Source organism: Monodon monoceros, unplaced genomic scaffold (assembly GCF_005190385.1).
Source record: "Monodon monoceros isolate NGI ecotype Baffin Bay Population unplaced genomic scaffold, NGI_Narwhal_1 Super_Scaffold_5, whole genome shotgun sequence".
Classification (NCBI taxonomy): domain Eukaryota; kingdom Metazoa; phylum Chordata; class Mammalia; order Artiodactyla; family Monodontidae; genus Monodon; species Monodon monoceros.
Window position 1 is genome coordinate 80,517,393 of NW_021703782.1, and position 24,167 is coordinate 80,541,559.

General features: G+C 42.5%; 1 long non-coding RNA gene across 1 annotated transcript in view; it reads left to right on the top strand.

Moving 5' to 3' along the window:
• Window positions 1–20,383, top strand: part of LOC114884352 — a 27,653-nt gene extending 7,270 nt beyond the window's left edge. The window contains exon 3 of the long non-coding RNA XR_003790829.1: window positions 18,844–20,383. This is a non-coding gene — a long non-coding RNA (uncharacterized LOC114884352). The remainder of the gene's footprint in view (window positions 1–18,843) is intronic.
• The last annotated feature ends 3,784 nt before the right edge of the window (window positions 20,384–24,167 follow it).

A 24,167-nucleotide genomic window follows, 5' to 3' on the forward strand; every position in this document is an offset into this window, starting at 1 on the left:
GTGTGTGTGTGTGTGTGTGTGTGTGTGTGTGTGTGTGTGTGTGTGTGGTAGCAGGCTCCATCTGTGGGGTGTGATTGCCTGAGCACCAGGATGAGCACCACAAACCTCCTCAATACCTCTTTATTATTATGATTATTTAAAAAATATTTTTAGAGCAGTTTTAGATTCACAGCATAATTGAGCAGAAGGTACAGAGATATTTCCCATATACCCTCTGCCCCTACACATGCACAGCCTCCCTCACTGTCAGCACCCAGCACCAGAGTTATGCATTTGGCCCTTGAACAACATGGGTTTGAACTACATGGGTCTACTTATGTGTGGATTTTTTCAATAGTACATACTATAGTACTATAGGATCACCAGATATGGAACCACAGATAACAGAGGAAACTTGGAGATGGAGGGCTGACTATAAGTTATACTCGGATTTTCAAATATGCACAGGGTCAGCGCCCCTAACCCCTCCGTTGTTCAAGGGTCAACTGTATATTTGTTGCAATGGAAGAACGTACCCTGACACATCATTATCACCCAGAGTCCATAGTTTACATTGGGGTTCACTCTTGGTGTTGTATGTTCCAGGGGTTTTGACAAATGTATAATAATGTGACCCTGCACCTTCTCAATACCTCTTTATTATTATTATGGTAAAATACACAAAAAATTTACCATCCTAACCATTTTTAAGGGTACAGTTCAATGGCATTATTCACATTGTTGTTCAGACATCACCACTATTCATCTCCAAAACTCTTCTCATCTTGCAAAACTGAAACTATACCCATCAAATACTAGCTCTCCATTATCCGCAGCCCCTGGCAACCCCCATTCTGCTTTCTGTCTCCGTGACTTTGACACTTGAGCTCTGTCACAGAAGTGGAATCCTACAGTATTTGTCCTTTTTTGTCTGGCTTGCTTCACTTTAGTCCCTCTCTGCATGTGCTCCCTGCACCCCAATTCCACCATTAGAAAGCCTTACCTCTGGCAGAGGATTTGATTCTCTGCTGAGGAGGGGCACACGCCCTGGGAAGAAAACACTTCAGGCGTTACTGGCACTTTTTCTTTAATGCCAATCAGTGGATGATTTCTTGAGAGCAGGTTTCGATGGGGGTAGGGTGACCCTGGTTGAAAGCACTAGGTGAATAAGAGGGAGAGACATTAATGACAGAGAAAAAAGTTTTCCTGCCTGAAACAAAATGTTGTTACGATGATTATAAATGAACCTGTATAATTGTTTTTATAACATAGCCACCACCTAAATTTATGTCTCTGGGTCTGTTGGCCTCATGTCTTGCTCTGACTTAATTCCTTGGGGTGTCATGGCTGAGGCGCCCTCTAATGACTGCTAGTGATAATCACCATAATACCTTTGTGTTTGGTTGCAGTCTATAAATTAGCACACATTTTTTAAAATTTATTTTTTTGATTGAAGTATAGTTGATTTACAATGTTGTGTTAGTTTCAGGTATACAGCAAAGTGATTCAGTTATATATGTATATATGTATTATATATATATTCTTTTTCAGATTCTTTACCACTGTTTGTTATTACAAGATATTGAATAGAGTTACCTGTGCTATACAGTAGGTCCTTGCTGTTTATCTATTTTTTAATTTCTATCCATTTATTTGATCAAAATGGCAGTGGCGTGAAGTAGTTAGAATAGGACTTATTATCTCTATTTTTCAGGTGGGGAAACTGAGGCTTAGTGGGGTAGAGGGACCTTCTCTATTTGTTGGTAGAACTGGATCAAGAACCCAAGTCTTTAGTCCAGGGCTCTTCTCATGGCTCCACATTTTGCTGGCATTTATTAACCTAAAAATGTCTAAGGATAACTGTTATTTGCAAATGCATGGTCCTCTCCCCACCCCCACCCCCAGCCTTCCACTTGACCCAGTCCTTCTCCAAGAATGATGCATCACCATCCAGATGCTCAAATTAGAAATCCAGGAGTTGTCCTTGATATTTCCCTCTCTCTTGCACCATATCCAATCTTCGGTTAAATACTGTGGTTTTTAATTCCTAAATATGTTTTCAGTATACCCACTTCTCTGCAGTTCTGAACCCCCATAGTCTAGGCCTCTATCTCTCACCTGGAGTTGGACCTTTATATTGTTATTGCTGTCCTTTCTGCTCACCTGTTCCTCTGCGATTTCTTGGGAAATGTGGATTTGAACAATGTTAATCAGGTTTCTATGTCATAGGATTTCTCTTTGGTATGACAATCATGGTCACAGTGACTCTTCAGGGTGAGGGATCAAGCATTTTGCAAGCCCCAGACTCTCTTGGTCATTCCTGGACTCCTGCAGTCCATTCTCCCAACTGAAGCCAAAGAGTTTTCTGCTAAGTGCAATCTTGATCGTGCTGCCTGCCCTTCCCGTACCTCTCCTGCGACCCTGGCCTTTCTGCTTCTCTGACGTGTGTAGGACACACTGTCAGTGCCCCACGCAGACCCCTTCTCCAGTCTCCTGCATCCATCTCCAGCTGCAGCAGCAGCGCTGACTGCTGTCACCACAGCTGCCTCTTCTGGGGAGGCGCCTACCAGGGAGGTCACATTCCCCCACCCTCCACAAGCATCTCCTAACCATGATCTGGGTGGGTTCACAAAAGGCCTCCCACCCTGACCTCGAGGAGAGAAACTTCGCTGTGCAATTTATGCTCCCGAGCCAGCTGTGGATCAGGAACCAGTTAGACTTTACCGGAGAGCACCTCCGCGCTCTTGTTCTGCTTCCCTCACTCCTTGTAGGTTTTTCCTGTCCAGCACTCCCTGGATACTTCCCTCTGTCAGCCTCCACCCTTCAGGAGCCCTCCCTAAGACACCAGCCGCCCCTCAGCCACCAGATGGGTCCTCGCACACTGTCCCTCACTCCCGTGCCTCATTCTCTCATAAAGCAGGTCTGTCTCCCCTATGGCGCCACCAGTTCCACCAGGGACCATGTATGTTTCTGTCCACAGCTCCATCCCCCATGCCTGGGAGGTGCTCAAGATTTGCCAAATGAAGTTAGAAAGCATCATAGATATCCAGAATGCCAATGAGAAATATTCATAAAATATGGCAGGCAGCAAGTTAACATCTAGAATATATTAAAACTTTTACCAATAAGAAGAGGCAAATGTATTAATACAAGAAAAGAGCATGATCGGACAATTCATGCACACAGATGGAGATGATTGCTACATCCATGGGAAAATATGTTAATCAGAAAATAGCAAATTAAAACAATAGTTGAAAGAACACTTTTTGACTACTGTGTTACCCAAGGTTGATTCTTAAAAGAGCATCATGCTGATGAGGGGAGGAGGAACCAGGCATTCTCATACATGGCTAGTGGGAAGATAAGTTGGTACCATGTTAGAATATAGCTCCCTAGGGCAGAAAGTTTGTCTCATTCTCTGTGGTCTCTCCAGTGGCCAGAACCATGCTTGGCACTGGGCACCAAATTAATATTTGTTGAACAAATAGAAGGCAATTTGGCAATATCTATCAAGAACCTTAAGTTCTTCATACCCCTTGGTTTAGTAATTTTACTTCAAAAAGAGACCCTTAGAGAGTAGGACAAAGATATTTGTATCAAGACATTTTACACATTCATTTATAAAATCAGAAGACTGGAAACAGCCTGAGTGTCCACAGCTTGATGACTAGTTAAATTAATTATGGCACATCCACGCTGATCAATCTGATATAAATGATAAAAATGATGTATTTGAAGAATACTATGTATGTAGGATTAAGCTACTGACAAATGCTAAATGAAAAAATAATATAAAATTCTATATACAGTGTGACCTCAATTTTTGTTACAAAAAAAAAAACAACCTGAGTTGTTAATGGTGGGTTATAGTGATTTTTATTTCTTTGTTTTTCTCCTTATTTTCCAAAATTTCAACAATGAATATGTATTACTTTTATAGTCAGAAAAAAAAGCTTTGAAAAAGGGATCATGGTTAATAACAAAATTGTGGGCATCCAGGAAAAGTAGAAATGACTAGTCATCTTATTTTTCCCATTAATACTTCATAACAGATGATTTTATGGTGGGTTAGGGAACATAGCCCCGATTGAATTAGTCTGGTTTTACTTAGACAACAATGAGAAGTAAATTTCGTGCTGCTGGAGACACTTGGTATTGTTGTCATGTTCTTAGTATATATTTTTCCATGACCTGGAGAATCTTAAAAATATTGGCTCCACTTTTTAAAAGAATTTTGCAACTCGTGTGACTGGAATTGATTTCTCCTGTGGCTCCTCGGATCTGTAAAAGGCATCAGAATGTGACACGCTCGTTGACCTTTATTCTTTGCCTTGGCTAGAGAATTTCCCTATGGCTGGCTCAAGGTTTTCAGGAGGAAGGCAATTAAATGACCTAGCACAATTGCCTGCATTCTCAGCCCTGACCTTATCTTGATTAGGAGGAAGTGGATAGCTAGTTGTTCCAAATTTAGAAAATAGAAGAGAGCCAGATGTTTGAGACTATCAGGGTGGAGGAAGCCTTAACCCTTTAGGGCGTTTGTCCCACCCACCACTTCTCAGATATGTTTGTGCCCATCTTAACACAGAGCAAAGGAGTTTTGATTTCCAGTTTCCCCTTCCCAAAAAATTTTTCCTGGCTTCTAAGTCCATGGCAAACCTCATGCTAAGTATTGAAAGGATTCAGACCACATCTGCTAGCTTATTATTATTGTTTTTGGCCGCATGGCACAGATTGTGGGATCTTAGTGTCCCGACCAGGGATTGAACCCAGGCCCTCGCAATGAAATTTCTGAGTCCTACCCACTGGACTGCTAGGGAATTCGCCTGTTGGCTTATGTTAAACCTTCATCATCTCTAAATCAAGTCCAGGATTCAGAGCCTGGTAGTCAAGGCTCTTTACCACCTGGCCGCTCCCTCCTTCTCCTACCATTCATTCTCACCACAGTGAGAGAACAGCATTTAAGAGAGCAGACTACAGGCAGTTGACACAGATTTGGCCCCTAGGATAGTGGGGAGACAGACATGAAGAAGGAGAGTACATTCATCTGAGAGAGATCTGGGTTTGAAGACCAGATACGCCTCTTACTAGCTGTGTGATCTTGGACAAGTTATTTCACGCCTCTGTGTTTAGTCATTTCCTATTAAAGGGGGATAATAATAATAATATTAACAATAATGATAATACCAAATCCATAAGGTTTATATGAGCCTTATCATCATCACTGCATATAAGTAAAGCACTCAGTACAATGCCTCCCACATAGTTAGTACCTAATACACATTAATTCTTCTTTTCTCTTACTCATTCACTTGGAAAAAGTTTGCCGAGTTCTGAGTAGGTGCTGGAAATTCAGAAGGGGATAATGCACAGCTTGACCCCAAGAAATCCATATTTTAGTGATGGAGACTCAGTGGGAACAGGCCAACATAACCCAGCTCCAGATATCACATTCCAGAAACCCTGGTCTCCTTTCCTTTCCCAAACACACCATGCACCCTTATACTTTGTGCCTTTGCTCACCTGTTCCTTGTGTCAGAAAAGCTTCCCCTCCCTCCTCTGCCATTTGAAGACTTTCAAGATGCAGCTTAAATGGCATCAATATTGTGAAGCCTTCCTGACACCCAAATTATGACCTCGCCTTTGTCTCCACGGTGCCCTGCACAAACTTTCTGACTCTAGCCTTCCCCTTCTGTCAGGGCTGGCCAAATAGGAACGTCTCCCAATAGACTGGGAGCCTCTTGAAGGCGAGTATATGCTTGACCCATTTCCACGTCTGAACGTCAGCACAGGGCCAGGCACACTGTAGATGTTTAAGAAGTGTTTATTGGTTAAATGAGTGAATGAAGGAATGAAAGGGCACCTGACATCATAGGAGAAACTGCTGCATTGACAGGGGAGACGAGGAGGAAGGATGCTTCCTTTCTGCTACAGTATTTTATCTGCTCTGCGTATAGTTGGGTCCCTCCTACTAATTCCATCTATAGACAAGGATAAGTTTACTTAGTCACAGGAAACTTGGAGAAGGTCCATGTCCTCAGCAGTGTCTGCCTGAGGAAGCTGTCCTGAGTGTGGCTTTCAAATTTCAGACATTGTCAGGAGCATTCTGAAAGGGTTAAGACATTGTCCTGTTTCTGGTCTTGTGCCATTCCATTCTATTTTCACTGTGTGGGAGACTATTTAATTGGAAGTGCAGTTGCTAAGGCCAATAGTGCAACAGAAATAATTGGGTGTACAACCACATGTGCTTTCAGGACTGGGACACAGAAATTTAATTTAATTCTAGTTTCTTCTATTTGTTGGGTAATCTAGGGATGACTCCTTCTCCTTTCTGGACCTCATCTATTAAATAGTGATTGTAGGAGGCGAGAGTTAGGGTGGTGAGACATTACTCTCTAAGGTTCCTTCCGGCTCTGATAAACCATGTCTGTAACTTACATGTTATCAGGTTGACCAAAAGCCCACTGACACTGAGTTGCTGGAAAGTGATGTGGATGGAGTTCTGGGAGAGTGTCCCAGTCCTTGTGAGTTCATGGCCATGGTTTAGGAACCAAAAGCTCAGAAATGCTATGAAACCACAGATGGCCAAATCCACCCACTGGAAGTTCAGTACATACTTGCTCAAATTTGTAAACTAAAAGCAGAATTTTTTGAGTTGTTGGGAGTATGCACGGCTAGATATAACCTGGTAGTGGGTGTGTGGGTTGGCTCATCCTAATGCGGGAGGCCTTCTCTGGGGCCAGTGCCGTAAAGTGAGGAGGCATCTCCCTGGCTAGCCCACCCTGGCCATCAGGATGTAAACATCCCTATAGTGAGTCTTATTCAAGCACCAGGTGTTAATGGTACCCTAAGGGAATTCTTTTAACTCACTATGTTATAGAGTCAACAACAGGGTCAGTTGAGAACTGAACCCACTCTCCGATGTGAATTGCAGTATACGCTTTTTTAAAAACTTGAGATATAATTCACATACCATAAAATTTACCTCTTTAAAGTGTACAGTTCAGTGGTTTTTAGTATATTCACAAAGTTATGCAACCATCACCACTAATTCCAGAATATTTCACCACCCAAAAAGAAACCCCATATACATCAGCAGTCACACCCCATTCCCCTCTCCCCTTAGTTCTCAGCAACTGCTAATCTGCTTTCTGTCTCTATGGGTTTGCTTATTCTGGACTTTTCATAAAAAAGGAATTTTATGACGTGACCTATCATGTCTGACTACTTTCATTTTAGCATAATGTTTTTGAGGTTCATCCATGTTGACTGTATACGTTTTGAACAAGTAAAATTTATATATGCATATCATCTTTCAGCTAGCATAGAGGCAAAACTATAGTTAGAGTTTGCTGAGACCTACCAGCCCATCTTCATAGATAAAGAACCAGGCTAGCTAGGTCCTCCTTACTTTATTATTCCAGTTCCATTTTGGCCTTTTTAAAGAATTATGTATATAGATCTTTAAAATTGAGTCAAATTGGTTGATATTTTCAATTTTTGTTTCATATTTGCTGGCAGGTTTAAGTATTTTCCCAACCCAAGATTATTTAAACATGTATGTGTATTTTCTTGTCATAGTTTCATGGTTTCATTTTTTCATTTATAACTTTAATGCATCTGGAATTTGTGAATGGTGTGAGGTAGGCACCTAATTTTAAGTTTTCCCATATGGTTAGCAAGTTGTACCACCAGACATCATTTTCTAATGATTTGGAAACAATAGCATTAGCTTCTGCTACTTTTTATATATACTTGGGACTGTTTAGGAGCTTTCTTTTCTGCACTAATCTGTCTTTTCTTCAGCTGCTAGCATACTGTTAAATTTCTTGCCCTTTTATGATACAATTTAATATTTGTTAGGATGAGTTTATATTATCACTCGTTTTAAAGCATGCCTAGTTATTATCATACATTTATTATTCTAGTTTAGCCTTATTTGTTAAAATGACATATTTATTTTGTGTAATGTGTATTGCTATGTTATCAAAAATGTTAAATTCTGCCTTAGAGAACAATAGAAACAAGCAGCTGTGTAACATATTATAGATAAAGTTAGTAAAGCATGTATGGGCTGAACATAGATGGGAAGGACAGAAGGACCAAGGAAGCACTAAATATTCACGAGGTCTGAGACATCAAATATGTGTGACAGCTATAGCAGAGCTACAGTGTGAGAGCCACCTTGGTGATGACTGAGCAGAGAACAAGAAGGTCTGGGTCTCTGGAGTCCTAGAATTGCTGCTACACCAGCCTGGTCTGCTCCCTCCAACTTAGGCGAGAGTGGAAGACACTTCTAATTTGTTTAAGCCATGATTACATGAAACTGAACATACGCTCACTAATATCACCCCTAACTTCATTTTTGTATTTGGTTGTCTGGCTTAGGATTTGCAGAACAGTGTTAATAACACTGATGGCAGTGGATGTCCTTCTTGTTACTTATGTGAATGGAATGGCTCATTAAGCATCCCACTGGCTTTGATCTTACGTAGAGTACATTTGTCACTTTAAGAAAATATTCTTCTCTCTTGATGGTGATGATGATGATGGAATGTTGAATTTTCTCAAGTGATTTTTGTCACCTATCAAAAAAATTATGTGGTATTTCTGCTTTGCTATATTGATATGATGAATTAGACTAATACATTTTTCTAAAGTTGAAACATATATGCCACTTCAATTTTTTCCTCTATCTCTTCTGTTCTCTTCTTCTATATGTAGAAGCTCTATTGCAGTTCTTGGCTCTCCAACTTTTCTTTCACCGTTTTTATCTCTTTAACCATTTCCTTTGAGTTCTGGGAGAATTGTTCATGTTTGCCTTCTGATTTCTTGCTCCTTAAAGTGTGGTCCAGGGACCAGTGCATCACCTGAGAATTTCTTAAAAATGCAAATTCTTGGGCCCCATCCCAGACCTACTGAATCAGAATCTGCATTTTAACAAGACTCTTCGGTGATTTGTGTGCATGCTAAAATTTGAGATGTGCTGTAAAATCGCCTTTTCCAAGTTTCAGACTTTCCCCATTTATTATAGTAGTTTGATTATTTTAGTGTAAATTTGAAAGGAGAAATTAAGTGTGAGGCTTTGGGTCACCATTTGGGACCAGAATCCACAGGCTCTTTGTGGCAAGATGTGGGGAAGGGCGGTCAGTTACTGTGTGTGATGACATGAAATGAAAATGACATCCCAAAGGTCATCAAAATCACCACCAGGCATCATTAACCCAACAAGAAAGGATCCTTGTGTTGCATTTCTGAAGGGCAGTGTGTATCCCCTAGAGGGCTTTGCCCACACAGTTCTTTGACAAATTTATAAATGCCAAGTCGTATCCACATGAAAGCCTCTTGTCCTGAGCTTATAGAAGGGGAAAGGAGGGGTTCCAAGAGACTGGTTTGGTGTCAGGCATGATTTTCCCTCTTTTCTTGGTGAGTAGAATAAATTTCTACGGTCACTGATGTGCTTCAGGACCCCAGCATTGTGCCTGAGAGCTGCCTTGGAGGAGGTGGAGTATTCACAGACCTGAATTATAAGAGTATTAGCATGTGGAAAGATTTCCCTTAATTTTTTTTAAGGAAAAAATTAATTGAATAATACCCAGTTCTCATCAGTCATGGCAGGATTGGCAGGAAAAGTCTTGGTAAGGCACAAAAAGCTATTGAAATGATTCTAAAGAACAAGAATCTTTAGGACAAATTGGCTCATTCTTTATTGCTGTCAAACCCTTTATTCCCTGGAGATGGTTGAAACAATACCAGCACATAACTCTCATTGTGGAATTAACAAACATCCTAGTTTTCTTAATGGTTTCATGAAGTTATTGTCTCAACAGGAAATTCTGGGCATTGTCACACATTCTTCTTGTTTATTAGTAGTAATAATAACTCTTTGCATCATAAATGGGCTCTAACCTTATAAGGCTTTTCCCCACAAAGTAGGTCATTTGGTCTTTCCTGAGAATCCGGTTAGACAGCAGGGTGAGTAGGCGTTATGTGCCCATTTCGTAAAAGAGGGAACTAAGGGTCCAAGGAATTAAAAAACTTTCTTAAAGGCATGATATACAGTAAATGGCAAACTCAGGCCTCAGACTCCTGTTTTCTGGCTTCAGGGGAGATCTCTAAAGCACATATGGCCAAGTGTCTTTCATCCTTAAGCTTCCCCGTCTACTCAGTGATTTCTGCTTCTCTGCAGTGCCTGTACATATACGAAACATTGAGAACAATCTCCGTCCATGTGTAAAGTTCACTCTCTGCAGTTTTATGTTGAAATGCAATGTGTAACTTTAGTGAGGTTACAATCTTCAGATTAGATTCACATGGTCAGACATCTCTGGTTCTCTGTACACTGTTTAGATTTCCCCCACTTATGGCAGACCTTTGTTAAACTTCTGCTAAAGATCCACTCCAGTCCCAAAGAAGGTGAGATTCATTAGAAATCAACAGGAACTGTGTATAAGTTATTTTTTTATTCCCTAAATTTGATTCATCTCAACTGATGGGAAGAGTAAAGTCATCTTATTTCTGCTCTTCTATAAACTATGCTTCTATTCCTCATCTTTCCATTAAAGAACTTACCAAATTTCCCTTATGTTCCATTTATTCTCCCTTCATATGTTCTCTTTGCCTAGAATACCCTTCCCTTCTTCACTTCACCACATTCACCATTCTTATCCTTAATGGGACCCAGCTGAAAAGCTATTCCTTTGTGAAGCCTTTTCAAACCCAAAGTTAGACATACCTGTGCTCCTAAAAGCAATTTGAATGTATCTCTGCCATACCACGGACCTATCACAGTCTGAAATGTACTTGATTTAGCTCCATATATACTGGAATTTCCACTAGATTTGAAGCCACTTTGGGGGCAGGAGTGACATCTTATTCCTTTTATATCCTCTGAATTTGGAACCTGACAACTGACAGGGATTCACTAAGGGTTGATCCATTTTCCTCCACCTGCTGGCTTTAGTGCACTGGGAATTCTTTTTGACCAGCTATCACTTTAGTTTTTACAGTCTAGGTGACAGGAAAGTCTTAAAGGAGGACTACTCAAACTGAGCAAGAATGAGCTATAATCGCTGATCCTTTTAAAGGACAGGAGGTACACTAAACTTGATTAATCTTGGGTTCTGTTCCTTTATGTCTCCCAGGTTAGAGCCATTTTAGTGTAGAGTTCTTTTTATCAACATCCTTCCTGATTTTGTCCAGGACCAGTCCACCTTGAGGGGTTCGGCACTTTCTTTGGTACTAGGGCATTTTTTCCAACTCCTTCACAATTAGGGAATTAATACTCAATAGTTCTCAACCTTGGCTGTACATTTTAATCACTTAGAGAGCTTTAAAAAATACTGATGTGAAATGTTCATGGAATTCCCTTAAGTCTTTTGCTGAGTACTAAGCTGTACATGCACAGAGTGAGACTCTGAGAGACTTGGCAGAAAACAGCTACTGGAGGGCTACGAGGTCAACAGGGATTTTGGTAGTCTCACAGCACTGACAGATACTGGATTTCTGACTAGCCATATTAGAGAGACATCACCAAATACTCTGGACATTCAGTTGAGACCCCAGAAAGGCTGTGCCTTTCTGTCTTTAAAATAAAGGCAACTGCCTGCCAAAAAAAAAAAAAAAAAAAAGAGACTCTTTAAAAGGAGATAATCTAGACTCTCAACATCGTATCCACAATGTCCAGAAAACAAACAAAAATTACTGGAAACATGAAGAAGCTGGGAAATGTGCACCAAACTAGAAGAAAGAACAGTTAGCAAAAACAGGTCCAGAGGTGATAAGATGATGGAATTAATAGATAAGAACTTTAAAATAGCTATTATCAATATGTTCAGTGAAGGAAGAGATGGACATAATGAATGAACAGATGGGGGAATCTCTAACAGAGAAATGGAAACAAACAAGCAAAAAAACGGAATAGAAATTTTAGAACTAAAAAATGTAAGATCTGGGGACCTCCCTGGTGGTGCAGTGGCTAAGAATCTGCCTGCCAATGCAGGGGACATGGGTTAGAGCCCTGGTCCAGGAAGATCCCATATGCCACAGGGCAACTAAGCCCGTGCGCCACTGAGCCCGCACTCTAGAGCCCATGAGCCACAACTTCTGAGCCCGTGTGCCACAACTACTGAAGCCCGTGTGCCTAGAGCCCATGCTCCGCAACAAGAGAAGCCACCATGATAAGAAGCCTGCACACTGCAATGAAGAGTAGCCCGCACTCACTGCAACTAGAGAAAGCCTGCATGCAGCAATGAAGACCCAATGTGGCCATTAATTAATTAATTAATTAATTAAAAAAATATATATATATATATATATATATATAAGATCTGAAATTTAAAAATTTGCTAGATTGGATAATAGCAAATTGGACACTGCAGAAGGAATAAAGAGCAATGGAAAAGGTAAATATATGGACACAATGAAAGACTTTTTTCTCAGTACTTCAGCCAGGTGATTGAGGTCATCATCAACTGTGAGAAGTCACATTAATAGTATGTACCCTTGATATGATGTGATGAGAATGATACTTTATCTCTGTGGTCTTCTTCCTTAGAATTTATAACCCAAGTCTAATTGTGAGAAAAAACACCAGGCAAATCCCAACTGATGACATCCTATAAAATACCTAATACTCCTCAAAACCATCAAGGTCATCAAAAACAAGGAAAGTCTGAGAAACAGTCACAGCCAAGAGGGGATTAAGAAGACATGATGACTAGATGTAATGTGGTATTGTGTGTGGAATCCTGGAACAGAAAAAGGACATTGGATAAAAACCAAAGAAACCTGAATAAAGAGTAGACTTTAGTTAAGAATAAGGTACAAATAATGGTTTATTAAGTGTAGCAAATGTACCATACTAATGTAAGTGTTAATAATAAGGGAAACTGGGTTCAGGATACGTAAGAGCTCTCTTTACTACCTTTACAATGTTTTCTGTAAATCTAAAACTGTTCTAAAATTAAAAGTTTATTGAAAAAACTAAACTGACAGTAACAAGTGCTGACAAAGATATGGAACAATTGGAACTCTCATCCATTGCTGGTAGGGATGTAAAAATTGCATAGTTTGGAAAACAATTTGAAAGTTTCTTATAAAGTTAAACCTCTACTTATGGTATAACTCAGCAATGTCACTCCTGGGTATTTAACCAAGAGAAATAAAAACATATGTCCTCACAAAGACTTGCATGTGACTGTTTATAGAGGCTTTATTCAGAATTACCACAAACTAGAAGTGACCAAAATGTCTATCAACTGCTGAATGGAGAAATAAATTGTACACATCCATACAATGGAATACAACTAAGTAATGAAAAAGGAAAGGGCTACTGATACATACAAAACATGAATGAAAATCAAAAGCATTATGCAAGTGAAAGAAGTCAGTTCATAAAAGAGTACTATATCATTCTATGTATTCAGTATATGCAATTCCAGAACAAGAAAAACTAATCTAAGGTAGAAAAAAATCAGAACAATGTTTGCATCTTGAGCTCTGGTGAATGATTAGGAAGGGGCAGCTGGGAACTTTCTGAGGTGATAGAAATATTCCATATCTTGATAGAGGTGTAGGTCACATGGGTATACACATTTGTCAAAACACATTAAGATAAGTAGTTAAGATCTATAAATTTCAGAGGTATGTAAAGTATATCTCATTTTAAAAGTAAAAATGCTGATATCTATGTCCCACCCCCAGAGATCCTTATTTTGGTGGTTTCAAATGGAAGTTTTTGGTTTTTTAAAGTCTCCCTCAACCAAGGTTAAAAACCTTGATTATAGGTACTTGTCTAATGATAGGCTCCTTCATCATTCCTGTTTGCCATGTAGATTTCTCTCTCTGACTTTGATGTGTAGATCATGGACACTAAGTGTATGGATTTACGTGCTTACCTGATGGCTGGGCCCACCTGGGGATGGCTAATTGGCAAGCATCAGGATGCCAAAAGGCCCAAGAAGAAGATAGGATCAGGATAGAGTTTCCTGAAAGCCCCCCAGCTCTTCTCTTTCTGCCTCTTCTGAGAATGGTCCTGCTCATTCAGGGAGTGGATTGTTATGCTGATGGGAGAGGTAAACTGGAAGGGGGCCAGTGGAGGTATCATTATGGGGCAGGGGGAATTCTTATTCTGTAACAATTTTGGAAATTTTTCTGTCTTCAGTTAGCTGATTTCACATACACAACAAGGTCCCACTGGATTCTGTAATCCTGACCTTCATCCTGATTTTGTCCTCTTGGTAACTTCGGACAGACTATAAAAAGAGAGACAGCAGGACATGCCCATGTGTTGAGCACATGCCCTGTAATCTGCTGGAACTTTCCTTCTTCTTTCCACTTTGGGGTTAACACTGTAACTGTATAACTTTCCTATTAACTATTTTTCTTCTTTTGAAGCTGACGGGCAACCCATTAACATTTTTAGGGCAAAAAAGCTTCTCTTAAAACTTTATCCAACATTAATAAAACTGTATAATAAAAACTGAAATGATAAATCCTAACAGTTATTCCATGGATGCTCTTTGTCTGATATGTATTTCAGAACACATGGCCAAAGTTTCTGAGAGGTCTCACTAATAACTAGAACTTTGACTAACAATTTCCTCTAGGGTGCACCAACAAATAAACACATAGACTTAGACACTCCCAACTGAAAGGAATTTTTCAGGTCACTAGCCCAGCCCTCTCTTATAGTGCCTGAAGAGCTGCTAAGTGGTACCCGGTCTCTGCTTGCACATGTCCCCAAACAGGGAGACTTATAAGACAATCAACATACCTGTGAGCAGTTCCAACAGCAAGTTTTTCCTGGTGTGAAGCCACACCTGCTTCTCTGTAACTTTTAGCCACAGAGAACATTGGATCGCTTTTTATGTTTGCTCTCCATGAGCCTTTTCTGCAACAAGTTAAATATCTCCAATTGCTTAAAACATCCCTCCTATGCTTTGAATTTGTCTGCACTCACCAGCTCGCTTTCTCTTTCCCTCATGAGTCCTGGTCTATTTCCATTCATATCCAACACAATTCATCTGAAACAATATCACTTGAGTGCCTTCTCAGTGCCAGGCGCTAGGCTTTGTGCTGTGGGGTAGACAGGAGCAAGTCAACCTTGGCCTTGTAAGACAGAGAAGGCTTGTCTGCAAAGGCCCTAGAAAACAGGCTGTGATAAGGGGCAGCAGAGAGGGACAAGTATCCTGTTTTCCCCCCAAATCCTCAGGCTCTCATCTTTTCATAAATTTATTTATTTATTTTTGGCTGCATTGGGTCTTCATTGCTGCATGCTGGCTTTCTCTCTAGTTGCGGCAAGCGGGGGCTACTCTTCACTGCGGTGCGCAGGCATCTTACTGCAGTGGTTTCTCTTGCTGTGCACGCGGGCTTCAGTAGTTGTGGCACACGGACTCAGTAGATGTGGCTCGCAGGCTATAGAGCACAGCCTTAGTAGTTGTGGCGCACGGCCTTAGTTGCTCCGCAGCATGTGGGATCTTCCTAGACAAGGGATTGAACCCGTGTCCCTTGTATTGGCAGGTGGATTCTCAACCACTGGGCCACCAGGGAAGTCCTCAGGCTCTCATCGTGCAGTGCAGCACGTTTGCTAAAATATATGACTGTGCAAGCTCAAGGCATGATTAGAGTAGGCTGCTCATCAAATGTTTGATGAATGCAAGTCACTTGACTAAGCCTCTGTGTTCCAAATTCCTGGGAGAGAGTGTGATTGGCCCAGCTTGGGTCAGAGGTGCTCCTGGCTCCATCACTTGTCTGCAGAAGGGGCTGCATCCACTGGTATGAAAAGCCACACTTTCTGGGCTAGGAACAAGGAAAGTTCCATGAAATATGGGCATTTTCTCGATTTTATAGCTGGAGAAACAGATTCAGAGAGGTGAAGCGACTTCGCCAAAGTTACTACTTGTTAATGGCAAAATTGTGGTTTGAATTCTGGGCTGCCAATTGACTCCCTGCATTTACTCAGCAATTCTTTCTGGAACTTGTTTAGTCATTCGCTTATCTATTCATGTATTCATTCAACTAGAACTTCTCTGGCACTAACCACAGGCATGATGTGAGGGCGGCATGGGATACAGCAATTAGTCACATAGACGTGCCAGAGGGACACCCGTCAAGAGCATAAGAGAGAGTTCCTGCCCTGCTCAAACACACGGTTTTACTGGAGAAAGGCAACATGTGGACACCACAAGTTCAGGCATTGTTGCATGAAATGACTCCAGGAGTGACTGATATTTCAAGGCCTAGAAGATGTCAGGGTAAAGAGATCTCTGAGGACCAGGGTGGTTGAAGAAGCCTCCTATAGAGGCAGAACTCTGAGTAGGTGCCTGTGGATAAAGAGAGAAAGAAGGAAGAATCCCAGTAGGCAGAGAGCTGTGCTGATTCTGCCTCTGAGTATTGCTCATTTGTATCTGCTTCTCTCCATTCCCCACTGTGCCCTCCCCTGGTCCGAGTCACCAGCTTCCCTTACCTGGACACAGCAAAAGCCTCCCTAGCCTGGACACAGGAAAAGCCTACCCAGCAGATCTGCCTCCCCCTTGCCTTGTCGTCCATGAATCCATTTTAAAATTCAATTGCCAAAAACTTCAGACATATCAAAAGTATAGCAAACAATGCAAAAGTCACAAGATACCCACCCTTTTGACTCAGTAGGTATTAACATTTCACTATATTTGCTTCAATTCTGTCTTGTATAGAAATATAAGATTATAATTTCAGCTAAATTCCTACCCTACCTCTTAACCCTCCGTCCACAGAGTAAATATTATCCGAATTTTGTGTGATGAATTCCCACATGTATTTTTATATCTTTTCTACTGGTGATCCACAAACCACAAAGTATTAGGTTCATATCCTTTTGCAAGTTGCCTTTTTTCCCCCACTGCTCATTATATTTTCAGATTTGTCCTGATACATGGAGATCCGGTTCATTCATTTAATCATCGAGTAGTATTCCAATGTATAAGCAAATTGCACTTTACCAAGTTCTCCGTCTACAGATGCCTGGATAGGTCATTTCAACTTTTTTACTATTACAAGTGGTACTTCAGTGAATATCCTTACATAGACATGCCTCACACATATCTCTTTGGGTAGGAACCAAGAAATGGAGTTGCTGGGTTAAGAATACCCACATCTGAGAGGATCAGATTTAAAAAAAAAACAACAAAAAAAACCAAAAAGGAATATCCAGATCTTCAACTTTACTAGGTGTTGCTTAATGGTTCTTTAAAACAGTGGTTCAGGTTACAGGTATACATCCCATTATATGTGAGTATGGGAGTTGCAGTGGCTCCACATCCTCATAGATGCTTGGTATTGGCAATCATTTTTTTAAAAATCTGATCCCCTCTTGCCATGGCAGACAGAGGCATCTTCAAAATCATGCCTGACCACGTCCCTTCCCTGCTTATAATCCCTCCAATCCTCCCCCACTGCTCTCTATGCATACCACCCAGAGTCTTGCTCTGCATAAGCTAGTCAATGGCCACTTCTCCAGGCTCACCTCTCCATTCTCTCCTACTCCAACATGCATGAGTGCACACACACACACACACACACACACACGCACGCACACACACATGCATGCACGTGCTGTGGTGCAGTCAAACCAAACCATGTTTGTTCATGTCCCCTAGCCTTCTATTGTCTTTGGGCCTTGGTTCAAGCTATTCCCTCTGCCTAGAATATTCTCTTCCTCTTCTTCAGAGGGCTGATTCCTACCAGATCTCAGCTTGATATTTCATCCTTTGGGAGGTCTTTGCAGGCATCCCAGGGCTGAATGGATGCCTTTCCTCACATTACCCCAGCACCACTGGCTTCTGGCATCGCAGTTCGCAGTGCACTGTCTGATAGTTGCCTGTCTATTACTTCCCTGACCCTCTAGACTGTGGACTCCGTGATAGCAGGGCCTGTGTGGAGCTTCTTATGGGAGTGTGCTCTGTGCCAGCCTACCTACTGAATGGATTTGTTAAATAATCCATGGGCAGGAGACAGGTCTGGGTGGAGCAGAGGTGGCAAGGTGGGGGGCAGTTGGAAATCAGACTGGAGAGGAATTGCAGCCCTATCACCTTCATAACCCCAATTTCCAGGAAAGGAAACAGAGGCTCAGCCAGGTGACTGACCTGTCTAGAGTCATGCATTTAGTAAGTGACAGAGCAGCTTTGATTCCCAGTCTTCTGACTCCGTGTCCAGGCTCTTTCTGCTGCCCCTCAGCAGCAACCAGTGGGAAGGAGCCAGTAGAGAGGGAGGGACAGGGCTGCCAGGGAGGGAAGGCTGAGCAGGAGAGGGAGGCCTCAGGATCTAGGACGCAGGTGGAGGACTTGGCTCAGCAGATATGGCCCTGGATCCTCTGAGCCAGCAAGAAAGGAAGAACATTGGGCCAAGTTTCCAGATCAGATACTTGTTCAGACCGTCCTGGGAGACTTGGGTGGGCCGGCCCTTCTCTGGGGAGGAGCAGACTTGTGGAAAGTAACTCAGCATCTCCCTCAGCACCCACCCGCCCTGAGTGGCCTCTTCCTGCTGCATCAGGAGAATGATTTCTCAAGGTTCCCTCTGGTAAGAGGGAGACCAGAACCAAGGACAGCTGGGAGGAAACAGGAGCCTAATGCAAACAGGCAGGAGCTGGCCCAGGGCCTAGGGCCCAAGTGGAGAGTACACGGGTCAGGTTCAGAGACTCCATCCAGTTATTGCGTGTCTAGAGGAACTCACGTTTGCAAAGGCAAGTGGACATCGGTAAAACAGGGACAATAATACCCATGCCTCGTGTGAGTATGGTGGGGATTAAGTAAGGTGAAATATGTAAAAGGATTAGGGTAATGCTCAGCACATAATATCACTCAATCAACTGTAGGTATTATCTTCTTACAGGGTTGTTGGGAGGAATGAACAGGATTATATGGTGGACAAACCTGTAAAACTGTGTGAGTGTTGGTGAGCAGTCTTTTTTCGTCAGCAACTCGATAAATGAGTGTGGACGACGTGGGACATCCAGTGGACAGAGAGAAGGGGTGTGGACTCGAGTGACCAATCACCCTCCTCCGTTCCTTTGGTTTCTTCACCTGACGTCTGCATCGGAGACTACACGAGTCAGTTCTGGAAACTGCTTAGAGATGGCACAGTCCAGTCCTCCAGCTTCACACAAGGGAAACCAAGGCCTGCAGGGTGGAAGTGACTTGTCCAGGGCTGCAGACAAGGCATCCCCAACTCAGGTCCAACACTGCTCCCTCTGTCCCCGCAGTTCAGCCCAAGCTCAGGACATGGCTCTTTCAGCAAGGTCAGTGGTTGGCTGTTCTTCCACATTGTCCACAACCACCCCTAAAGTCAGCGGGGCTCCTGCCAGCTCTGAGCACCTCAGTCTCCAAGAGCCCCCTGCCTTGATCACCCTCTTTCTATCTTCCCATAGAGGGCAGTTGAAAGTAATTGAAAGCTACTTCCAGCTCTGTTTTCCCCTGCAGAGCTCTCCTTCCCTGGGCCTCTCTGGGAGAGCTCGGGAGCAGGTCAGCGGCATGTATACACCTGCTACCTTACCCAAGGTTCCTTCCTTCAGCATTGGGCAAGTGCAAGCATTTCCCTTCCCCTCAGACAGAGTCCCCTCCCTCTTTCCTTTTTAAAATGACACTGCCGACCACACACACCTTGCCATTGAACTTGCCCATCTGGCACACACACAAGCTCATTCTGAAGGACCTTGAGTATGTGTTCCTGTTACACAGGTGGGATTTCTCTACTGAAAAACAGTTGCAGGAGAAAGCAGATAACAAAATTCCAGGCCTGTTAAGAGGTCATTTGACCTCAAGGACAGGCTGATGTCTGAAAGGCAGATTGAGTAACTGAGCTCACATCTTACCAAACCGTTTGGATTTTACTTTCTGGGTAAAAAGTTATCAGTCTGTGGCCACCACTGTTACTTTGAAGACATGGACCATTCTTATTGCCCCTGGAAGGAAAGCCCCCAGTCCCTGCATCCCATTCCCCAAAGTAAGGAGCACCAGGCCTCACCCATCCTTCAACCCAGCAGAGCTGAGAGGCCAGCGTAGCACATGCTTGAAGAAATGGAAGGAGGAAACTAATAATATTTGTTAAGAACTTGCTATGTAAAGATGTGGTCTTAGGCCTTTTACATATACAAGCACACCTGGGAGTTATCTCGGGTTCAGTTCCAGACTACCACAATAAACAAAATATTGAACTAAAGCACGTTACACAAACTTTTTGGTTTCCCAGTGCATATAAAAGTTATGTTTACACTACACTGTAGTCTAGTAATTGTGCAATTGCATTATGTCTAAAAAATGTACATACTTTAATTAAAAATACATTATTGCTAAAAAATGCTGACCATCGTCTGAACTTACAGCAAGTTATAGTAGTAACATCAAAGATCACTGATCACAGCTTGGTGCTTTGTGACCACCTAGAGGGGTGGGATAGGGAGGGTGGGAGGGAGACGCAAGAGGGAGGGGATATGGGGATATATGTATACATATAGGTGATTCATTTTGTTATACAGCAGAAACTAACACAACAATGTAAACAATTATACTCCAATAAAGATGTTAAAAAAAAAGATCACTGATCACTATAATAAATATAATAATAATGAAAAGGTTTGAAGTATTGTGAGAATTACTAAAAATGTGACATAGGGACTTCTCCAGTGGCACGGTGGTTAAGAATCCGCCTGCCAATGCAGGGGACATGGGTTCGATCCCTGGTCCAGGAAGATCCCACATACTGCGGAGCAGCTAAGCCCGTGTGCCACAACTACTGAGTCTGCAGTCTAGAGCCTGCAAACCACAACTACTGAGCCCATGTACCACAACTACTGAAGCCCGAGTGCCTAGAGCCCATGCTCCACAACAAGAGAAGCCACCACAGTGAGAAGCCCGTGCACCCCAACAAAGAGTAGCCCCTGCTCACTGCAACTAGAGAAAGCCTGCACACAACAAGGAAGACCCAACGCAGCCAAAATTTAAAAAATAAAAAAGGTAACATAGAGTCACGAAGTGAGTAAATGCTGGAAAATGGTGCCAACAGACTTTCTCAACGTTGAAGGGTTACCACAAACCTTCAATTTGTAAAAAAAAAAATCATACCTGAGAAGTGCAATAAAGTGAAGTGCAATAAAACGAGGTCTGCCTATAATATTATATGTGTATACATTTGCGTACAACAGCCCAGGGACAGAAAGCTTTACTATCCCTGATCCCAAGAAGAAGAAAAGGAGGCTCAGTTGCCTGATGGCAAGAGTAATGGAGATCAGATCTGAACGTGGAACTGAGTCCTCTCTGAGATCTCTCGATCCTGCCTTTCTGCACAGTGATGACACCCAGGAAAAGTTGGTGCTGCCTTTTCAGAGCTGACAACACTAAAGGCCCTTGAAGCTGGTCTGGCCACCAGGAGCTTTCTGATCTCCCAGATGCCCCTCCTTCCCTCCAGTCTGTCCGGTTGATGTCAGCTGGAACAGTTGGCCCAGGCGTCCAGAGGTGAATGCCCTGTCCTGGGCCAGGGGCTACTTGTTGGTAAGAGAGCAATGCTGCTGGCTCTCTGGGAGGGGAACCAACTGTGAACCTGGCTGACAGGACGTGCTGGCTGCACAGGTTTGCCTGGTGTTGGAGCCAGCGCGGTTGGTCGCAGGGAACTTGATGAAAATGATCAGCTGCAAACTGCTCAAAAACAAACAGACTCCGATGCAGAGGTTTGAATAACAACCCCTCAGCCAGATGGCCGCAGGAGCCTTGCCAGGGAGAAAAAATGATCTCCCACCCTGAATTTCCTCTTTGTTCCGGACCCTGCTCTCTTTGGACGCCATTGGCTTCCCGCCCCTTTCATGCGCCAGACACCCAGAGTCTTGTGTACAGGGAGCTTAAGGAAGCTTTCCCGAGATTAGGACTTGGGGACAGAGAATCCAGGCAAAGGAGTGTCTTTCTTGTCCCAGCATGAGTCACCCTAGTTCACAGCTGTCTGCATGTGGACCTGGAATGCTGCTCCTCCTCCGATGACACTCCCAAGAAGCCCGGGACCCTTGTGGGTGCAGAGCAGGAAGTCATAAGCAGGGCCGCTCTGTGTGGGGCAAGCCCTCTGGACACCCTAGTCCTCGCCAAGAGACTGTCATGTCTGAGCTATTGAAAAACTGAATGCTAGCCTGTTTCCACATTAAATTGCAACCACCCCTGGAGCGAAAGGTGGCCAGTGTGTCCTGCCAAACTCAGCCTCCCTATGGCTCCAGTAAGAGCATCGATGTAAGAGTAAGGCCAGTGTGGGTTTGAATCCTTTCTCTGCTACTAGACATCTTCTTTGACCTCTCTGAGCCTCAGTTTCTACATCATTGAGTTTTAGTGAGAATAATAAGGAAATTATATTTTCAATGCATGCAGCACAGTATCTGGCACATAGCAGGCATTCTGTAAACACTGGTTTCCTCCCTCCTAGCCCTCTGGTCCAGAGCCTTTTGGTACTAATTTCTTCTATTACCCACTCCTAAATGCTTTCACTGATCCATAATCTAATATTTCATTCTTGGCTTTTAGCAAAGTTGCAGGTATAATCCTGGCAGTGTATAATTACATGAAGTCACATCAGTCTTATTTAACTTACAAGTTTAGTTAGAACTTTCCTCCCTCTATAAGAGGTAATGACATTTAAAAAAAATCTTAACAAACGAGTCTATGAATTTGTATTAAGATTATCAAACATATTAGTCAGGGTCAGCTGGATTTTGCTGCAGTAACACACACCTCCCAAATATGAACGGCTTAAAACAGCAAAAGTTCATTTCTCCCTCAAGCTATGAATCCACTGTAGGTTGGTGGAGTCTCTGCCCAACACTGACCTTTCTTAGATACTCAGGGTTCATCATCTGGAATGTTGTTGGCCCCTGCAGCTGGGGGAGACGATGAAGAGTTGCTTAGCATTTAGCAGAACTGGAACGCCTCAGCCCTAGCACACATCACTTCACATTCATTGGCCCGAGCAAATCACATGATCTCACTTAACCTCAAGGGAACAGGCACATCCAATCCTATTGTGTTCAAGGTGGGAGATAATTGATGAACAACAGTACTGTCAACCACTTGGAAGCTCAATGTTTTAAGATTGGAGGAAACGCTGCAGGCAGGCAGAAACACTGAAATTCCACCCCTGCCATCCACCACTAGGGATTTGCTAGTCATTTGAAAAGTAGAATGTGCCCAGACATTTGCATAAAGAAGTTCCTTTTGTTCCTCCCTTCATTCTATTTCCAGTGTGCATAAGAATGATTTGACATTGCATAACATTGTATATACAATCCTAAAGTGTTTTCGAAGTGTTTTAAACATAGGCAGTTTTCCCTGTCTGTGCTGAGTTTAGAACCTGACCTATTGAGGATGTGACTCTGTAGTATTTAATTAATACTAGTGCCTGACTTTATTGTTTTTTAAAACCAGTTTATTGAAGTGTGATTGACATACAAAGAGCTGTATAACGTAATGTATGCAATCTGATGAGTTTGGAGATAAGTATACATCCATGGAACCATCACCACATTCTATGCCATAAACATGCCAATCACTTCCAAAAGTTTCCTCCCACCCTGTTTAACTGCCTGAGTCTAATTGTTCCAATGTTTCATTGCTTTCTCCTCTTCTGTGCTTTACTTATGCTCTGAGGGGCCATTCCATCTCTGAATCCAATTGCAATTAATATTTTTTTTGATTTTGTGTATGTACTTGACAATAAGAGTTTATAAGAACTGATCTGTACCCAAAACTCTAAAAAAGTCTTCTACATATATGATGTCATTTAGTGATTCTCACCATAACCCTAAAGAATTTGTTTAGTAGTGGAACATTTCCATTCTACTGATGAGCTAATGGGAGCTCAGAGAGGCTGAGTGACTTGTGCAAAGACACACAGTGCAGATGTGTTGAGGTCAGGTTTTTGAGCTTAATTCTGTCTGCCTTCAAATTCCACAGGGCCACTCTGGGCACACAACGTTCCGGAACTTGGACATCCAGGAATTCCTGTCAATTAGGCATTTATTCACAGAATAAACATTTCCCTGAAGAGCTCTCCACAGCTGGCCAATTGCATGGCCCTGCCACATTTCGATCTAGGTGGTGAGATGCCCATTTGTCTTTGAGGTGTGACACGTGAATTGAACTGTCAGTGTGTTATATGTGTGTGTGTGTAAGCTGGGTTCTGTGGGGGGG